The 10,000-nt window shown below is 44.9% G+C and overlaps 1 protein-coding gene across 1 annotated transcript in view; it reads right to left on the reverse strand.

Moving 5' to 3' along the window:
* LOC143299582 (carbonic anhydrase-related protein 10-like) overlaps positions 1-10,000 on the reverse strand; it is a 250,871-nt gene that overhangs the window by 127,280 nt on the left and 113,591 nt on the right. The gene's annotated exons all lie outside the window — the stretch shown is intronic.

The following is a 10,000-nucleotide window of genomic DNA, read 5'->3' on the forward strand; positions in this document are numbered from 1 at the left end:
CGTGCTCTGAAAGTTGCTCTGAGGCCTTGTGAGCAGGAGGAGTAGAGCTCACCCAGAGATTTGTAGATACCTTCCACATGAAGGATGCGTCGCTGAATGCGAGTTTGCATATCGAGGGAAAGTTTGCCGAGTGTTTTGATCCCCGCCATCAATCGCCACTGACTCATAGAAAGTGTGTGTGTGTGTGTGCGCGCGCGCGTGCTTGCGTGCGTGCGTGTGTGTGTGTGTGCGCGCGTGTGTGTGTTTGTGCAAAAGAGAGACGAAGTAAATGTAATCAGCAAATCACTACGTCTTCTGGAATCACATTACTATCTCAACTGGGGCGGTCATCAGTAGAGCTAGAATCCCCCACATGATTTTTTTAGTTGTCCTGCTGACAAGCGGATAAAAAAAAAAAAAACATGTGTCCCCCTCATTTCTACTTGCCCTCCCGAAGTAATGAGATGGTTAATAAAAGCAAGTACTAGTATTTGTATTTGTATGTGTATTTCTTTTTATCACAACAGACTTCTCTGTGTGAAATTCGGGCTGCTCTCCCCAGGGAGAGCGCGTCGCTACACTACAGCGCCACCCATTGTTTTCGTATTTTTTTCCTGAGTGCAGTTTTATTTGTTTTTCCTATCGAAGTGGATTTTCCTGCAGAATTTTGCCAGGAACAACCCCCTTTTTTTTACGTGCGCTAAGTGTATGCTGCATACGGGACCTCGGTTTATCGCCACACCCGAATGACTAGTAGTGCAATGACAAACTAGGAGACAGTTTCAGTTTCAGTTTCAGTTGCTCAAGGAGGCGTCACTGCGTTCGGACAAATCCATATACGCTACACTACATCTGCCAAGCAGATGCCTGACCAGCAGCGTAACCCAACGCGCTTAGTCAGGCCTTGAGAAAAAAAAAGAAAAAAAAGGTGAATAAATAACAGATAAATACATTAAAAAAAGAAAGAACTACTACCACCAATAACAATATGTATAAGGCGCAAAAACTTGATGAAGTCAACTACAAGCGTACATAAATAAATAAATAAATAATTTTAAAGAATTTAAATACATAAATAAATAAATAAAATAAAATAAATAAATAAATAAAGTAATAATAATAATAATAATAATAATAATAATAATAATAATAGGAGACAGTTAGAACTGTGTTAATTAAAGCGAAAAGGGGAGAAATGAAAGGCAATCGGTTTGCGCTGTAGTTCACTCTTCCACTGACACAGTTCAAATCTTGCTTGCCCAGTACAGTGGACACAGGTGAAGACAGCGTTCCTACCTGTCCGCCAGAAGGTTTCGTTGTTCCCAACAATGGGATGGGTGGATATGTGGAGTGATGGCCTAGAGGTAACGCGTCCGCCTAGGAAGCGAGAGAACCTGAGCGCGCTGGTTCGAATCACAGCACAGCCGCCGATATTTTCTCCCCCTCCACTAGACCTTGAATGGTGGTCTGGACGCTAGTCATTCGGATAAACCGAGGTCCTGTGTGCAGCATGCACTTAGCGCACGAAAAAGAACCCACGGCAACAAAAGGGTTGTTCCTGGCAAAATTCTGTAGAAAAATCCACTTCGATAGGAAAAACAAATAAAACTGCACGCAGGAAAAAATACAAAAAAAATTGGGTTGTGCTGTAGTGTAGCGACGTGCTCTCCCTGGGGAGAGCAGCCCGAATTTCACACAGAGAAATCTGTTGTGATAAAAAGAAATACAAATGCAAATACAAATGTCGATCCTCAGGCATCAGAAACATCCAGTGACCAAACCCTTCAACGCTACAGACAAAATGTTACATAGTAAAATGCTGCTTCATTTCATCGCTAGGTTTGATTTGCATGTATACTACGTTTTACCTGCGACTCAGTCAATAACACGCATTGTAAAGAAAATGTCTAATTGGCTAAGAGAAGAAGAAGAAGAGACAGAGGGAGGGTGAGAGAGAGAGAGAGAGAGAGAGAGAGAGAGAGAGAGAGAGAGAGAGAGAGAGAGAGAGAGAGCTCACAACTCAAATCTTTATTTCTCAAGGATAAGATCTAAGGCATAGCCTGTTCTTTTTCGTGCTTCGCTAGTTTTCATCCACTTCAAAGAGATATACACATATGGGGAAAAAAAGTATTCAAGCAAATGAACATGTATGATAAAGCCGGCACACACACACACACACACACACACACACACACACACACACACGCACGCACGCACGCACACACACACACACACACACACACACACACACACACACGCACTGACAGACTTGCAAAAGAGGAAGAAGGCTGTGGCGACAGAGAAGGCGAGAGACAAATAGACAGACATAGACATGGAAACAGAGAAAAGGTTAGGGAACAGGAAAACAAAATTACAAAAAAAAATAAAATGTCAAAGAGAGAAGAGAGACAAACAGAAGGGTGACTCAGCGCAGACAAATCCTACTTTCCACAGTCAGTCAGTCTGTCAATCTGTGTGCGTGTGTATGTGTGTGTAGGTGGGAGGGGGGGGGTCAGTCTGTCTGTCTGTCTCTCTGCCCATAACGGCGGGGATTAAAGACCCCTCTGCCCCCCTACATCTGGAGGAGAAGGAAACCGTGATGACTGTGAAACAGAGAGTCCGTTGGGTCCACAACACAGACTGTGTGTCTCTCTCTGTGTCTCTCTCTGGTCTCTAGTACCGGTGTAACTGCCTCAAAACGCCCCCCACGCCCTTGCTGGAATCAACCCCCTGTGTCATTCTGGACGACCAAAAATAGATCCATAGACTAATCAAAACCATGCTCTCCCATCACCCGTTGCGACGATAATCTGCAAAGGTTCCTGCAACGTATCGTTCCAGATTCCAGAGCTAAGAATGGCTTCCTGGGGTCATTTTTGACTTGTCAAGATCGACACCCCCCTACCCTCTCCCTCCCACCACCACCACCACCACCATCACAACCACCACCACTACCCTAGATGCAAATTACCACCTTTCTACGGGTTTAATCATGAAAGAAACGTTGCCATGTTATACACATAACTGGTGTTGTATTTTGTAACTTTGCCATGTCATACACATACCTCATGTTGTATTTTGCAACTTTGCCATCTCATACACATTAATGATGTTGTGTTTTGCAACTTTGACATGTTATGCACATACTCAAGTTTATATCTTGTACCTTCTAATCAAGCTGCTGAAAAAGGTAGGGGGTCGTTTTGGCTAGCGTTTACTGATTCTCCCCCCCCCCCAATTCTCCCCACCCCCACCCCAACGGACTCCTTTGCATTATAACTGAACGGAAGCAAGCGCGAATGGCTCATACTTTAATCCCTTGTACTGAATCTAACCGGGGCAAGTTTATTCCCGAGGGAGGGGGGTGGTCATTATCCATTACGAGGAAGAGAGGGGATAAGATTCAACCTGGGGGGAGGGGGCGGGGGGAGTGAGAGGAGAGGGGGGGTGTCAGTTCTGACATCTGATGTGTACCCTCTAGGGATTATTCCAGGCTAATCTACACAGATCCTGGGGTTGATCGACGCTGGCCAGATTTGACCCGTGGGTAAAAAAAAGCAAGGTGGGTACTAAGAGGCTGCAACACCGGCTCTTCTCATCGATCACACAGGTCTGGGGGAACCCCTGCCACTGAGGCCACAGGGATGGACCCGGCAGATACAGGGGATCAGGGGGAGAGGGGGGGGGCTGTGTGTGTGTGTGTGTGTGTGTGTGTGTGTGTGTGTGTGTGTGTGTGTGTGTGAAAGAGAGAGAGAGAGAAGAGAGAGCCAGAGCGTGTGTGTGTGTATGTGTATGTATGTGTGTGTGAAAGAGAGAAGAGAGACAGACTCTGTGTGTGTGTGTGTGTGTGTGTGTGTGTGTGTGTGTGTGTGTGTGTGTGTGTGTGTGTGTGTGTGCGTGCGTGCGTGCGTGCATGTGCGAATGCGTGTGCATGAGAGTGAATCCGTGTGTGTGCATGTGCGTGTGCTTGTGAACAAATACAAAACTTGACTGTCATGAAAACAACAAAATCATCAGAGCATTTCAACGTGAAGGGGTCAGTATGTGTGCGGGGAGGGGCAGGAAATGAACGGGTGAGTGGCAGCAGAGCATGTGACAGGAACCTGACATGTTGCATACGGGACTGGCACAGACAGGACTGCTCGTCCTCTGGCAGGAACGTAACACAATCGATCCACACACCCCTTTCATACAAAACAGCCCATTAAACTCCCACACAGGAAACTACGGAGGCATGTCTTGATTCATTCTTTCATTCACACGTGACCGCACCTCGACCGTCAAGATCTCCAGCACCCTCCCTCCCTAACTCTCCTCTCGCGGCCTCCCCAACATCTCCATCATGGATACTCCGACACCTCCGTCCTCCCTCTTCCTGCCTCTTGCCGCACGTGACATCCGGAGCGAGAGTGACGTGATAGTTTGCGCAGCCATTGTCTGCCTGCAGTGGTGGTCACTGTCGCTGTGCTCACTGGGGCGGTAACGCTGGCGTCTGCTGCACGTTCTGGGTTCTGGTGTGATCTTTCTCCAGTTTGATTCTTTTGGGTTTTATTTTTTCCTCCACATCTTCAGTATTTTGTTGTTGTTGTTGTTTTTTCTCTCTCTCTGTGTTGTTAAATAAAGAGTTTTATCACCGCAAAAAAAATCAACTTTCAGCTCCAATGGCACTCTACCCTTGGAGAATTTTCAACTGTTAACCCCTTCAAGTGCGTCGGGTTATGCTGCTGGTCAAGCATCTGCCTAGCAGATGTGTGGTGTGGTGTATATGGGTTTGCTCGAATGCAGTGATGCCTCCTTGAGAAACGGAAGCTGATCTAACAAAAACACCTTTCAGCATGTCCATAGATTTGCAGTCTTTTTACACAACGGTGTGTGCAGTACGCTTATGAGGTTCGCCTTTCCAAGCATCTTCATTTGTTCCAGTATTTGTTCCTTATGAACAAGATTTACATCCAAAATACTATAAGAGAGACAGACAGAAAAAAAGACGAGAGTCCAACATACAAACAGCTCAACAGACCAAACATTCAGGTCTCTACAACCACTTAGCAGCCTGCCAGCTCTTCCCTGAAAACAAACACATCTGCAGGAATGGTATCACACTACCAGACAAGCTGCCCAGTAATGATTTCAGTGGGAAAAGCAATAGTCGTTTTTTTCCCATTTGTTTCTGTTTTAAATGGAGATGGTTGTTGGGTCTCTGGAGACAAGTTGCCAGGATAATATTCCCCATGACATATTCTGCCATTCAGGGAGATAGGATCGTCTGGTGTCGGGATTCGTACAGGCACAGCGCGAGAGGTTGCAAGTGTGTCATGAATATTCATCAGCCCGACTGGGTGGTATTTCCGTGGGTAAAGGTTAGGGTGTATGCTTGTATCCCTGACTGTCTGATTAGGGGGGGGTCGTTTTAAACCATTCTGTGTGTGTGTGTGTGTGTGTGTGTGTGTGTGTAAGTCGAAGTCGAAATATTTTAATTGTCAGACCACAGATCCATAACACTGGAGTTCACAAGGACAAACAGAATTAATACAGGGAAATGAATATTAGGACAACCATTGAACTACATGGGCATCAATAACGATTCCAGAGCATTTGCTCGTAATGAAAACGCCTTGAATACAAACGTGCATATACTGACACTCAATCTCTCACTCGCACAAGACAACAACACGGACATCTTAAATGCACTTGGATGTTTGTGAAATTTAGCAGGAATAAACTGAGAACGCAGGGAACAGTATATATATATATATATATATATATATATATATATATATATATATATATATATATATAGATAGATAGATAGATAGATAGATATGTGTGTGTGTGTGTGTGTGTGTGTGTGTGTGTGTGTGTGTGTGTGTGTGTGTGCGTGCATGAAGAAGAAGAAGAAGACGAAGAAGAAGAAACAGAACTGAGCATCGAGAGAAAGAACACATGACAGACTTGCTTCTTCTTGTAAAAAATGGTACACGATGGAAAATTTACACTCCCTTCATCGGATCCACACAGCACACAGCACTACACAGACAGTACATGACAGAACTCTCTTTTGCTCTTTACAGAGATGGCACCGATAAGACACCGTCCTCTGTAACAGAAACCCGCACAATCGATTCCAGTGATTAATTTATTTATTTTTTAATAAAAAGGTATCTCTTTCTATTTCCGTACCCTCTTTAAACAAACTACACACGATGAAGCTTCATCAGTTCCAACACATGAACGATGCAGGAAAGTCATAATTCATTCTTTCATTCACACGTGACTGCGTCCCAACCGCCAAGATCTCCAGCCCCCCAACCCCCCCCCCCCCTCCCCCAGCACCCTACTCGCCCCCTCCCTAACTCTCCTCTCGCGGCCTCCCCAACATCTCCATCATGGATACTCCGACACCTCCGCCCTCCCTCTTCCTGCCTCTTGCCGCACGTGACATCCGGAGCGAGAGTGACGTGATAGTTTGCGCAGCCATTGCCTGCCTGCAGTGGTGGTCACTGTCGCTGTGCTCACTGGGGCGGTAACGCTGGCGTCTGCTGCACGTTCTGTGTTCTGGTGTGATCTTTCTCCAGTTTGATTCTTTTGGGTTTTATTTTTTTTCCTCCACATCTTCAGTATTTTGTTGTTGTTGTTGTTTTTTCTCTCTCTATGTTGTTAAATAAAGAGTTTTATCACCACAAAAAATCAACTTTCAGCTCCAATGGCACTCTACCCTTGGAGAATTTTCAACTGTTAACCCCTTCAAGTGCGTCGGGTTATGCTGCTGGTCAAGCATCTGCCTAGCAGATGTGTGGTGTGGTGTATATGGGTTTGCTCGAATGCAGTGATGCCTCCTTGAGAAACGGAAGCTGATCTAACAAAAACACCTTTCAGCATGTCCATAGATTTGCAGTCTTTTTACACAACGGTGTGTGCAGTACGCTTATGAGGTTCGCCTTTCCAAGCATCTTCATTTGTTCCAGTATTTGTCCCTTATGAACAAGATTTACATCCAAAATACTATAAGAGAGACAGACAGAAACAAAGACAGAGTCCGACATACAAACAGCACAACAGACCAGACAACAAACCAAATATTCAGGTCTCTACAACCACTTAGCAGCCTGCCAGCTCTTCCCTGAAAACAAACACATCTGCAGGAATGGTATCACACTACCAGACAAGCTGCCCAGTAATGATTTCAGTGGGAAAAGCAATAGTCGTTTTTTTCCCCCTTTGTTTCTGTTTTAAATGGAGATGGTTGTTGGGTCTCTGGAGACAAGTTGCCAGGATAATATTCCCCATGACATATTCTGCCATTCAGGGAGATAGGATCGTCTGGTGTCGGGATTCGTACAGGCACAGCGCGAGAGGTTGCAAGTGTGTCATGAATATTCATCAGCCCGACTGGGTGGTATTTCCGTGGGTAAAGGTTAGGGTGTATGCTTGTATCCCTGACTGTCTGATTAGGGGGGGTCGTTTTAAACCATTCTGTGTGTGTGTGTGTGTGTGTGTGTGTGTGTGTGTGTGTGTGTGTGTGTGTGTGTGTGTGTGTTCAGTTTAATTTAATGTCTTTTCACAAAATGTGTTTGCTTCTGTGTGTGTGTGTGTGTGGAAGTCGACGTCGAAATATTTTAATTGTCAGACCACAGATCCATAACACTGGAGTTCACAAGGACAAACAGAATTAATACAGGGAAATGAATATTAGGACAACCATTGAACTACATGGGCATCGATAACGATTCCAGAGCATTTGCTCGTAATGAAAACGCCTTGAATACAAACGTGCATATACTGACACTCAATCTCTCACTCGCACAAGACAACAACATGGACATCTTAAATGCACTTGGATGTTTGTGAAATTTAGCAGGAATAAACTGAGAAGGCAGGGAACAGTATATATATGTATGTGTGTGTGTGTGTGTGTGTGTGTGTGTGTGTGTGTGTGTGTGTGTGTGTGTGTGTGTGTGTGTGTGTGTGTGTGTGTGTGTGCATGAAGAAGAAGAAGAAGACGAAGAAGAAGAAACAGAACTGAGCATCGAGAGAAAGAACACATGACAGACTTGCTTCTTCTTGTAAAAAATGGTACACGATGGAAAATTTACACTCCCTTCATCGGATCCACACAGCACACCGCACTACACAGACAGTACATGACAGAACTCTCTTTTGCTCTTTACAGAGATGGCACCGATAAGACACCATCCTCTGTAACAGAAACCCGCACAATCGATTCCAGTGATTAATTTTTTATTTTTTTTATAAAAAGGTATCTCTTTCTATTTCCGTACCCTCTTTAAACAAACTACACACGATGAAGCTTCATCAGCTCCAACACATGAACGATGCAGGAAAGTCATAATTCATTCTTTCATTCACACGTGACTGCGTCCCAACCGCCAAGATGCCAAGATCTCCAGCCCCCCAACCACCCCCCCCCCCCCCCCAGCACCCTACTCGCCTCCTCCCTAACTCTCCTCTCGCGGCCTCCCCAACACCTCCATCATAGATGCCCCAACACCTCCGTCCTCCCTCTTCCTGCCTCTTGCTGCACGTGACATCCGGAGCGAGAGTGACGTGATAGTTTGCGCAGCCATTGCCTGCCTGCAGTGGTGGTCACTGTCGCTGTGCTCACTGGGCGGTAACGCTGGCGTCTGCTGCATGGAGTGCTCTGACCAAACTGTCTACGACGTTCTCTTCTTCTCTTGTGTGTTTTTGTTTTTTGTTCTTTTTGTTGTTGTTGTTTTTTTGTGGGTTTTTTTTTTAGTTTTTTTTTAACAAACACTTTATTCATGGAAACATCAAACCTATATAACAGATAATTAAAAGATCTTATAGATAAGTTACTGAATAAATAAATGAAGAAACAGATAAATAAATGAATGAATATATAAATGAAGAAATTAATAAAAAAATGAATAAACAGATGGATAAATGAAAAGGACGTGAACTGGAATGGAAAGCAGAAAATAACATGCTGATGTGAAATAAGTTGGGGTGTGTGTGGGGGGGAGGGGGGGGGATGCGGGGGGGGGGGGGGGGGGTTCAAAATGACACACTCTTTGAGTGCTTTTCCCTGAGTTTGAATCTTCCTTCTCTCTCTCTCTCTCTCTCTCTCTCTGTTTTGTTGCTTTATTTCTTATCCTTTTCTTGGTTTTTTTTTCTACATTTCTCTTTCTTCTTTATGGCCATCCCATCCCACCCCCACCCCCACCCCTCACAGTAAAGAGTGCTGCCACTGTACAGTGGTGGAAGTTTTAGACAGAAGAAATAAAACAATAATTATAATATTCGGGGGGTAAAAAAAAAAAAGAAGAATGACAGAAAGTTTTCAGTAAGAAGGGTTTTTTTTCCTCTCCCCTGACAACATATTACTAAAAATGTGTTTTCTTCCATCAGACAATACATAATCCCACTCAGTTACAGGCCTAATACTGCATCAGAAGGCGGTGATATTTCCTGGTTTAAGGTGTGAATCTTCCAGACAAGCACAAAGAAAAAAAAAAAGAAAAAAAATTCTCCACTCACCTCTTCCCATATCCCTCCATCCAACCCTTACCACCACCACCCCGCGTCCCCCCCCCCCTTCCATCCCCCCTGTCCTCTCCGCTTGTACAATCTGCCTCCTATCTCTGGTGTGCTTTTTTTTTTTTTTTTTTCAAAATTGTATATGATTTCATGACCGTCGCGCTGAGAAAGAACAACCACATGACGTGAGCTCAGTAATCGTATTATTCGTGGACCACTCATCATAATACGTGACAGTGACGGGCAAACCAGAACCACGCCCGTTCAGACAGTAACACCCTGTGTCACGGCTATCTGCTCTGTGTTGTTTGCGTGCGCATCGATGTTCAAAGCCTGCGTCATCCCCCACCCCCTCCCCATCCCCCAATCCCCCGAAGACAAGAGGACTGAGATACGCGTTAACGTCCGCCGACTTTTAGAGAAAAAGTAACATTGTCGACACTGTCCGTATTAACTCACTCAGTACGGCCAGTCCACTCTTCTCCTCTACACAGACCCCTCGGGT

Source organism: Babylonia areolata, chromosome 25 (genome assembly GCF_041734735.1).
Source record: "Babylonia areolata isolate BAREFJ2019XMU chromosome 25, ASM4173473v1, whole genome shotgun sequence".
NCBI lineage: Eukaryota > Metazoa > Mollusca > Gastropoda > Neogastropoda > Buccinidae > Babylonia > Babylonia areolata.